Genomic DNA, 11580 nt, shown 5'->3' with positions numbered 1-11580 from the left:
GTCTCTTCCCCACACTCTCTGGTGTTTCTCATACATCAGGAGCCATCAGCCCCTATTATACTCCTGCTCCTCCCTCACATCATGTCACTGTGTGTTACCAGCCCAGAGATATGACCAGTCTCCTCCCCACACTCTCTGGTGTATCTCATACATCAGGAGCCATCAGCACCTATTATATTCCTGCTCTCCCCCTCACATCATGTCACTGTGTGTTACCAGCCTAGAGATCTGACCAGTCTCTTCCCCACACTCTCTGGTGTATCTCATACATCAGGATCCATCAGCCCCTATTATACTCCTGCTCTCCCCCTCACATCATGTCACTGTGTGTTACCAGCCCAGAGATCTGACCAGTCTCCTCCACACACTCTCTGGTGTATCTCATACATCAGGAGCCATCAGCCCCTATTATACTCCTGCTCTCCCCCTCACATCATGTCACTGTGTGTTACCAGCCCAGAGATCTGACCAGTCTCCTCCCCACACTCTCTGGTGTATCTCATACATCAGGAGCCATCAGCCCATATTATACTCCTGCTCTCCCCCTCACATCATTTCACTGTGTTACCAGCCTAGAGATCTGACCAGTCTCCTCCCAACACTCTCTGGTGTATCTCATACATCAGGAGCCATCAGCCCCTATTATACTCCTGCTCTCCCCCTCACATCATGTCACTGTGTGTTACCAGCCCAGAGATCTGACCAGTCTACTCCCCACACTCTCTGGTGTATCTCATTAATCAGTATCCATCAGCCCCTATTATACTCCTGCTCGCCCCCTCACATCATGTCACTGTGTGTTACCAGCCCAGAGATCTGACCAGTCTCCTCCCCAGACTCTCTGGTGTATCTCATACATCAGGAGACATCAGCCCCTATTATATTCCTGCTCTCCTCTCACATCATCTCACTGTGTTACCAGCCTAGAGATCTGACCAGTCTCCTCCCCACACTCTCTGGTGTATCTCATACATCAGGAGACATCAGCCCCTATTATACTCCTGCTCTCCCCCTCACATCATTTCACTGTGTTACCAGCCTAGAGATCTGACCAGTCTCCTCCCAACACTCTCTGGTGTATCTCATACATCAGGAGCCATCAGCCCCTATTATACTCCTGCTCTCCCCCTCACATCATGTCACTGTGTGTTACCAGCCCAGAGATCTGACCAGTCTCCTCCCCACACTCTCTGGTGTATCTCATACATCAGGAGCCATCAGCCCCTATTATACTCCTGCTCTCCCCCTCACATCATGTCACTGTGTGTTACCAGCCCAGAGATCTGACCAGTCTCCTCCCCACACTCTCTGGTGTATCTCATACATCAGGAGCCATCAGCCCCTATTATACTCCTGCTCTCCCCCTCACATCATTTCACTGTGTTACCAGCCTAGAGATCTGACCAGTCTCCTCCCAACACTCTCTGGTGTATCTCATACATCAGGAGCCATCAGCCCCTATTATACTCCTGCTCTCCCCCTCACATCATTTCACTGCAGCCATACTATGTGCTAGCAGTACATCTGCCTATGGTATTACATGCCCTGAGAGTGTCACTATTAGCACACGCCGGTCTGTATATAAACCACTTTTCTCTTACGTTCTAGAGGATGCTGGGGTCCATATTAGTACCATGGGGCATAGACGGGCCCACCGGGAGCCACCGGCACCCCAAAAGTCCAACAGTGTGGACTGGGTCCTCCCTCCATGACCCCCCTCCAGACTCAGTTTAGAAAATGTGCCCGGAGGAGCCGGTCACAGCTAGGGGAGATCTACTGAGCTTCTTTAGTAAACATTTTCTCTAACGTCCTAAGTGGATGCTGGGACTCCATAAGGACCATGGGGAATAGCGGCTCCGCAGGAGACTGGACACAACTAAAGAAAGCTTTAGGACTACCTGGTGTGCACTGGCTCCTCCCTCTATGACCCTCCTCCAGACCTCAGTTAGAATTTTGTCGTCCGGTCCCGGAGCCGCGCCTCCGTCCCCCTTACAGAGCCAGAAGCAAGAAGACGTTCCTGGAAATCGGCGGCAGAAGACTTCGGTCTTCATCAAGGTAGCGCACAGCACTGCAGCTGTACTCCATTGCTCCCCATGCACACCTCACACTCCGGCCCTGGGCTGCAATTTAAGTACCTTGCTGGCATAAAAAACACATAATATAGTCATAAAGACTATACATGTGTAAAATACCCCTGCCAGATATATACATAAAAAAGCTGGAGAAGTCCGCCGAAAAAGGGGCGGGGCTATCTCCCTCAGCACACTGGTGTCCGTCTCCGGACACGGCCGCCCTCAAGGAACTTGCTGATAGGAAGCAGGAGGCTATCCTGAAGTCTGTTTATACACACTCAGGCATTATATTGAGACCAGCTATTGCTTCAGCATGGATGTGCAGTGCTGTAGCTGCGTGGTCAGATTCCCTGTCAGAAAATATTGATACCTTAGACAGGGACACTATATTGCTAACCATAGAGCATATAAAAGACGCTGTCTTATACATGAGAGATGCACAGAGGGATATTTGCCGGCTGGCATCTAGAATAAATGCAATGTCCATTTCTGCCAGGAGGGGTTTATGGACTCGGCAGTGGACAGGGGATGCAGATTCTAAAAGGCACATGGAAGTTTTGCCTTAGGGTGAGGAGTTGTTTGGGGATGGTCTCTCGGACCTAGTTTCCACAGCGACAGCTGGGAAATCAGCGTTTTCAACCCATATTCCCTCACAGCCAAAGAAAGCACCGTATTATCAAGTACAGTCCTTTTCGGTCCTTTCTGCCCAGAGGCAGAGGTAGAGGGAAAAAGCTGCAAAATACAGCCAGTTCCCAGGAATAAAAGTCCTCCCCCGCTTCCTCTAAGTCCACAGCATGACGCTGGGGCTCCACTGGCAGAGCCAGGTGCAGTGGGGGCCCGTCTCAAGTACTTCAGCAATCAGTGAGCTTGCTCACGGGTGGATCCCTGGATTCTACAAGTGGTATCTCAGGGATACAAGCTGGAATTCGAGACGTCTCCACCTCGCCGTTTCCTCAAATCTGCCTTGCCAACGACTCCCTTGGACAGGGAGGCAGTGTTGGAGGCAATTCACAAGCTGTATTCGCAGCAGGTGATAGTCAAGGTACCCCTCCTTCAACAAGGAAGAGGTTACTATTCCACAATGTTTGTGGTACCGAAACCGGACGGTTCGGTGAGACCCATTTTAAATGTGAAATCCTTGAACACGTATATAAAAAGGTGCAAGTTCAAGATGGAATCGCTCAGGGTGGTTATTTCAAGCCTGGAGGAAGGGGATTACATGGTATCACTAGACATCAAGGATGCTTACCTGCATGTCCCCATTTACCCTCCTCACCAGGAGTACCTCAGATTTGTGGTACAGGAATGTCATTACCAATTCCAGACGTTGCCGTTTGGTCTGTCCACGGCACCGAGGGTATTTACCAAGGTAATGGCCGAAATGATGATACTCCTTCGAAAAAAGGGAGTTTTAATTATCCCATACTTGGACGATCTCCTGATAAAGGCGAGGTCCAGGGAACAGTTGTTGATCGGAGTAGCACTAGCTCGGGAAGTGCTACAACAGCACGGCTGGATCCTGAATATTCCAAAGTCGCAGCTAGTTCCTGCAACGCGTCTATTGTTCCTGGGGATGGTTCTTGACACAGAACAGAAAAAGGTGTTTCTCCCGGAGGAGAAGGCCAAGGAGTTGTCATCGCTAGTCAGAGACCTCCTAAAACCAAAACAGGTGTCGGTGCACCACTGCACGCAAGTCCTGGGAAAAATGGTAGCTTCTTACGAAGCAATTCCATTCGGAAGGTTCCATGCAAGGATCTTTCAGTGGGATCTGTTGGACAAGTGGTCCGGATCGCATCTTCAGATGCATCGGATGATAACCCTGTCTTCAAGGACCAGGGTGTCTCTACTGTGGTGGCTGCAGAGTGCTCATCTTTTGGAGGGCCGCAGATTCGGCATACAGGACTGGGTCCTGGTGACCACTGATGCCAGCCTTCGAGGCTGGGGGGCAGTCACTCAGGGAAGACATTTCCAAGGACTATGGTCAAGCCAGGAGATGTCCCTACACATAAATATTCTGGAACTAAGGGCCATTTACAATGCCCTAAGTCAGGCAAGACCCCTGCTTCAAAGCCATCCGGTGCTGATCCAGTCAGACAACATCACGGCGGTCGCCCATGTAAACCGACAGGGCGGCACGAGAAGCAGGGTGGCGATGGCAGAAGCCACAAGGATTCTCCGACGGGCGGAAAATCACGTGTTAGCACTGTCAGCAGTGTTCATTCCGGGAGTGGACAACTGGGAAGCAGACTTCCTCAGCAGGCACGACCTCCACCCGGGAGAGTGGGGACTTCATCCAGAAGTCTTCCGGCTGATTACAAACCGGTGGGAAAGGCCACAGGTGGACATGATGGCGTCCCGCCTCAACAAAAAGCTAGAAAACTATTGCGCCAGGTCAAGGGACCCTCAGGCGATAGCGGTGGACGCTCTAGTGACACCGTGGGTGTACCAGTCGGTTTATGTGTTCCCTCCTCTTCCTCTCATACCCAAGGTACTGAGGATAATAAGAAGGAGAAGAGTAAGAACTATACTCATTGTTCCGGATTGTCCAAGAAGAGCTTGGTACCCAGAACTTCAAGAGATGGACTCAGAGGACCCATGGCATCTACCGCTCAGACAAGACCTGCTGCAGCAGGGACCCTGTCTGTTCCAAGACTTACCGCGGCTGCGTTTGACGGCATGGCGGTTGAACACCGGATCCTAAAGGAAAAGGGCATTCCGGAGGAAGTCATTCCTACGCTGATCAAAGCCAGGAAAAATGTGACCGCAAAACATTATCACCGCATATGGCGGAAATATGTTGCGTGGTGTGAGGCCAGAAATGCCCCAACAGAGGAATTTCAGCTGGGTCGATTCCTGCACTTCCTACAGTCAGGGGTGACTAATGGGCCTCAAATTGGGTTCCATTAAGGTCCAGATTTCGGCTCTGTTGATTTTCTTCCAAAAAGAACTGGCTTCACTGCCTGAAGTTCAAACTTTTGTTAAAGGAGTGCTGCATATTCATCCCCCTTTTGTGCCTCCAGTGGCACCTTGGGATCTCAACGTGGTGTTGGATTTCCTAAAGTCGCATTGGTTTGAGCCACTTAAAACCGTGGAGCTAAAGTATCTCACGTGGAAAGTGGTCATGCTGTTGGCCTTGGCCTCGGCCAGGCGTGTGTCAGAATTGGCGGCTTTGTCATGTAAAAGCCCTTATCTGATTTTCCATATGGATAGGGCGGAATTGAGGACTCGTTCCCAATTCCTGCCTAAGGTGGTATCAGCTTTTCATTTGAACCAACCTATTGTGGTGCCTGTGGCTACTAGGGACTTGGAGGATTCCAAGTTGCTGGACGTAGTCAGGGCCCTGAAAATGTATGTTTCCAGGACGGCTAGAGTCAGGAAAACTGACTCGCTATTTATCCTGTATGCACCCAACAAGCTGGGTGCTCCTGCTTCTAAGCAGACTATTGCTTGCTGGATCTGTAGCACGATTCAGCTTGCACATTCTGCGGCTGGACTGCCGCATCCTAGATCAGTGAAAGCCCATTCCACGAGGAAGGTGGGCTCTTCTTGGGCGGCTGCCCGAGGGGTCTCGGCCTTGCAACTTTGCCGAGCAGCTACTTGGTCGGGGTCAAACACATTTGCAAGATTCTACAAGTTTGACACCCTGGCTGAGGAGGACCTAGAGTTCGCTCATTCGGTGCTGCAGAGTCATCCGCACTCTCCCGCCTGTTTGGGAGCTTTGGTATAATCCCCATGGTCCTTACGGAGTCCCAGCATCCACTTAGGACGTTAGAGAAAATAAGATTTTACTCACCGGTAAATCTATTTCTCGTAGTCCGTAGTGGATGCTGGGCGCCCATCCCAAGTGCGGATTGTCTGCAATACTTGTATATAGTTATTGTATTAACGAAAGGGTTATTGTTGAGCCATCTGTTGAGAGGCTCAGTTGTATTCATACTGTTAACTTGGTATAGTATCACGAGTTGTACGGTGTGATTGGTGTGGCTGGTATGAGTCATACCCGGGATTCCAAATCCTTTCCTTATTGTGTCAGCTCTTCCGGGCACAGTGTCCTAACTGAGGTCTGGAGGAGGGTCATAGAGGGAGGAGCCAGTGCACACCAGGTAGTCCTAAATCTTTCTTAGTTGTGCCCAGTCTCCTGCGGAGCCGCTATTCCTCATAGTCCTTACGGAGTCCCAGCATCCACTACGGACTACGAGAAATAGATTTACCGGTGAGTAAAAATAAGAATTTACTTACCGATAATTCTATTTCTCGTAGTCCGTAGTGGATGCTGGGACTCCGTCAGGACCATGGGGAATAGCGGCTCCGCAGGAGACTGGGCACAAAAGTAAAAGCTTTAGGACTACCTGGTGTGCACTGGCTCCTCCCCCTATGACCCTCCTCCAAGCCTCAGTTAAGATACTGTGCCCGGACGAGCGTACACAATAAGGAAGGATTTTTGAATCCCGGGTAAGACTCATACCAGCCACACCAATCACACCGTATAACTTGTGATCTAAACCCAGTTAACAGCATGATAACATGAGGAGCCTCCAGAAAAGATGGCTCACTACAACAAAACCCAAATTTTGGCAACAATAACTATGTACAAGTATTGCAGACAATCCGCACTTGGGATGGGCGCCCAGCATCCACTACGGACTACGAGAAATAGAATTATCGGTAAGTAAATTCTTATTTTCTCTGACGTCCTAGTGGATGCTGGGACTCCGTCAGGACCACGGGGATTATACCAAAGCTCCCAAACGGGCGGGAGAGTGCGGATGACTCTGCAGCACCGAATGAGAGAACTCCAGGTCCTCCTCAGCCAGGGTATCAAATTTGTAGAATTTTGCAAACGTGTTTGCCCCTGACCAAGTAGCTGCTCGGCAAAGTTGTAATGGTCTCAGTGTTACCTAAATGTATGCACAGGTGATGTTATATTACTGCACCGCCCATGTCATCTCTAGTAATCCCGCATGATCTCTCAGTGTTACCTACATGTATGCACAGGCGATGTTATATTACTACACAGCCCATGTCATCTCTAGTAATCCCACATGATCTCTCAGTGTTACCTAAATGTATGCACAGGCGATGTTATATTACTGCACAGCCCATGTCACCTCTAGTAATCCCACATAATCTCTCAGTGTTACCTAAATGTATGCACAGGTGATGTTATATTACTACACAGCCCATGTCACCTCTAGTAATCCCACATGATCTCAGTGTTACCTAAATGTATGCACAGGCGATGTTATATTACTGCACAGCCCATGTCACCTCTAGTAATCCCACATGATCTCAGTGTTACCTAAATGTATGCACAGGCGATGTTATATTACTGCACAGCCCATGTCACCTCTAGTAATCCCACATGATCTCTCAGTGTTACCTAAATGTATGCACAGGTGATGTTATATTACTGCACAGCCCATGTCATCTCTAGTAATCCCACATGATCTCAGTGTTATCTAAATGTATGCACAGGTGATGTTATATTACTGCACAGCCCATGTCACCTCTAGTAATCCCACATGTTCTCTCAGTGTTACCTAAATGTATGCACAGGTGATGTTATATTACTGCACAGCCCATGTCACCTCTAGTAATCCCACATGATCTCAATGTTACCTAAATGTATGCACAGGCGATGTTATATTACTGCACAGCCCATGTCACCTCTAGTAATCCCACATGATCTCAGTGTTACCTAAATGTATGCACAGGCAATGTTATATTACTGCACAGCCCATGTCACCTCTAGTAATCCCACATGATCTCTCAGTGTTACCTAAATGTATGCACAGGCGATGTTATATTACTGCACAGCCCATGTCACCTCTAGTAATCCCACATGATCTCTCAGTGTTACCTAAATGTATGCACAGGCAATGTTATATTACTGCACCGCCCATGTCACCTCTAGTAATCCCACATGATCTCTCAGTGTTACCTAAATGTATGCACAGGCGATGTTATATTACTGCACAGCCCATGTCACCTCTAGTAATCCCACATGATCTCAGTGTTACCTAAATGTATGCACAGGCGATGTTATATTACTGCACAGCCCATGTCACCTCAAGTAATCCCACATGATCTCTCAGTGTTACCTAAATGTATGCACAGGTGATGTAATATTACTGCACAGCCCATGTCACCTCTAGTAATCCCACATGATTTCAGTGTTGCCAAAATGTATGCACAGGCGATGTTATATTACTACACAGCCCATATCACCTCTAGTAATCCCACATGATCTCTCAGTGTTACCTAAATGTATGCACATGCGATGTTATATTACTGCACAGCCCATGTCACCTCTTGTAATCCCACATGATCTCAGTGTTACCTAAATGTATGCACAGGCGATGTCTATATTACTGCACAGCCCATGTCACCTCTAGTAATCCCACATGATCTCAGTGTTACCTAAATGTATGCACAGGCGATGTTATATTACTGCACAGCCCATGTCATCTCTAGTAATCCCACATGATCTCTCAGTGTTACCTAAATGTATGCACAGGTGATGTTATATTACTGCACAGCCCATGTCATCTCTAGTAATCCCACATGATCTCAGTGTTATCTAAATGTATGCACAGGTGATGTTATATTACTGCACAGCCCATGTCACCTCTAGTAATCCCACATGTTCTCTCAGTGTTACCTAAATGTATGCACAGGTGATGTTATATTACTGCACAGCCCATGTCACCTCTAGTAATCCCACATGATCTCAGTGTTACCTAAATGTATGCACAGGCGATGTTATATTACTGCACAGCCCATGTCACCTCTAGTAATACCACATGATCTCTCAGTGTTACCTAAATGTATGCACAGGCAATGTTATATTACTGCACTGCCCATGTCATCTCTAGTAATCCCACATGATCTCTCAGTGTTACCTAAATGTATGCACAGGCGATGTTATATTACTGCACCGCCCATGTCACCTCTAGTAATCCCACATGATCTCTCAGTGTTACCTAAATGTATGCACAGGCGATGTTATATTACTGCACAGCCCATGTCACCTCTAGTAATCCCACATGATCTCAGTGTTACCTAAATGTATGCACAGGCGATGTTATATTACTGCACAGCCCATGTCACCTCAAGTAATCCCACATGATCTCTTAGTGTTACCTAAATGTATGCACAGGTGATGTTATATTACTGCACAGCCCATGTCACCTCTAGTAATCCCACATGATCTCAGTGTTACCTAAATGTATGCACAGGCAATGTTATATTACTGCACAGCCCATGTCACCTCTAGTAATCCCACATGATCTCAGTGTTACCTAAATGTATGCACAGGCGATGTTATATTACTACACAGCCCATATCACCTCTAGTAATCCCACATGATCTCTCAGTGTTACCTAAATGTATGCACATGCGATGTTATATTACTGCACAGCCCATGTCACCTCTTGTAATCCCACATGATCTCAGTGTTACCTAAATGTATGCACAGGCGATGTCTATATTACTGCACAGCCCATGTCACCTCTAGTAATCGCACATGATCTCAGTGTTACCTACATGTATGCACAGGCGATGTTATATTACTGCACAGCCCATGTCATCTCTAGTAATACCACATGATCTCAGTGTTACCTAAATGTATGCACAGGCGATGTCTATATTACTACACAGCCCATGTCACCTCTTGTAATCCCACATGTTCTCTCAGTGTTACCTAAATGTATGCACAGGAGATGTTATATTACTGCACAGCCCATGTCACCTCTAGTAATCCCACATGATCTCAGTGTTACCTAAATGTATGCACAGGCGATGTTTTATTACTGCACAGCCCATGTCATCTCTAGTAATCCCACATGATCTCTCAGTGTTACCTACATGTATGCACAGGCGATGTTATATTACTGCACAGCCCATGTCATCTCTAGTAATACCACATGATCTCAGTGTTACCTAAATGTATGCACAGGCGATGTCTATATTACTACACAGCCCATGTCACCTCTTGTAATCCCACATGTTCTCTCAGTGTTACCTAAATGTATGCACAGGAGATGTTATATTACTGCACAGCCCATGTCACCTCTAGTAATCCCACATGATCTCAGTGTTACCTAAATGTATGCACAGGCGATGTTTTATTACTGCACAGCCCATGTCATCTCTAGTAATCCCACATGATCTCTCAGTGTTACCTACATGTATGCACAGGCGATGTTATATTACTGCACAGCCCATGTCATCTCTAGTAATACCACATGATCTCAGTGTTACCTAAATGTATGCACAGGCGATGTCTATATTACTACACAGCCCATGTCACCTCTTGTAATCCCACATGTTCTCTCAGTGTTACCTAAATGTATGCACAGGAGATGTTATATTACTGCACAGCCCATGTCACCTCTAGTAATCCCACATGATCTCAGTGTTACCTAAATGTATTCACAGGCAATGTTATATTACTGCACAGCCCATGTCACCTCTAGTAATCCCACATGATCTCTCAGTGTTACCTAAATGTATGCACAGGCGATGTTATATTACTGCACAGCCCATGTCACCTCTAGTAATCCCACATGATCTCTCAGTGTTACCTAAATGTATGCACAGGTGATGTTATATTACTGCACAGCCCATGTCACCTCTAGTAATCCCACATGATCTCAGTGTTACCTAAATGTATGCACAGGTGATGTTATATTACTTTACAGCCCATGTCACCTCTAGTAATCCCACATGTTCTCTCAGTGTTACCTAAATGTATGCACAGGCGATGTTATATTACTGTACAGCCCATGTCACCTCTAGTAATTCCACATTATCCCAGTGTTACCTAAATGTATGCACAGGCGATGTTATATTACTGCACAGCCCATGTCACCTCTAGTAATCCCACATGATCTCAGTGTTACCTAATTGTATGCACAGGCGATGTTATATTGCTGTACAGCCCATGTCACCTCTAGTAATTCCACATTATCCCAGTGTTACCTAAATGTATGCACAGGCGATGTTATATTACTGCACAGCCCATGTCACCTCTAGTAATCCCACATGATCTCAGTGTTACCTAAATGTATGCACAGGTGATGTTATATTACTGCACAGCCCATGTCACCTCTAGTAATCCCACATGTTCTCTGTGTTACCTAAATGTATGCACAGGAGATGTTATATTACTACACAGCCCATGTCATCTCTAGTAATCCCACATGATCTCTCAGTGTTACCTAAATGTATGCACAGGCGATGTTATATTACTGCACAGCCCATGTCACCTCAAGTAATACCACATGATCTCAGTGTTACCTAAATGTATGCACAGGTGATGTTATATTACTGCACGGCCCATGTCACCTCTAGTAATCCAACATGATCTCTCAGTGTTACCTAAATGTATGCACAGGCGATGTTATATTACTGCACAGCCCATGTCACCTCTAGTAATCCCACATGATCTCTCAGTGTTACCTAAATGTATGCACAGGTGATGTAATATTACTGCACAGCCCATGTC

Source organism: Pseudophryne corroboree, assembly GCF_028390025.1.
Source record: "Pseudophryne corroboree isolate aPseCor3 chromosome 3 unlocalized genomic scaffold, aPseCor3.hap2 SUPER_3_unloc_13, whole genome shotgun sequence".
In the NCBI taxonomy this organism is placed as follows: domain Eukaryota; kingdom Metazoa; phylum Chordata; class Amphibia; order Anura; family Myobatrachidae; genus Pseudophryne; species Pseudophryne corroboree.
Note: the sequence above shows the minus strand (reverse complement) of the source record.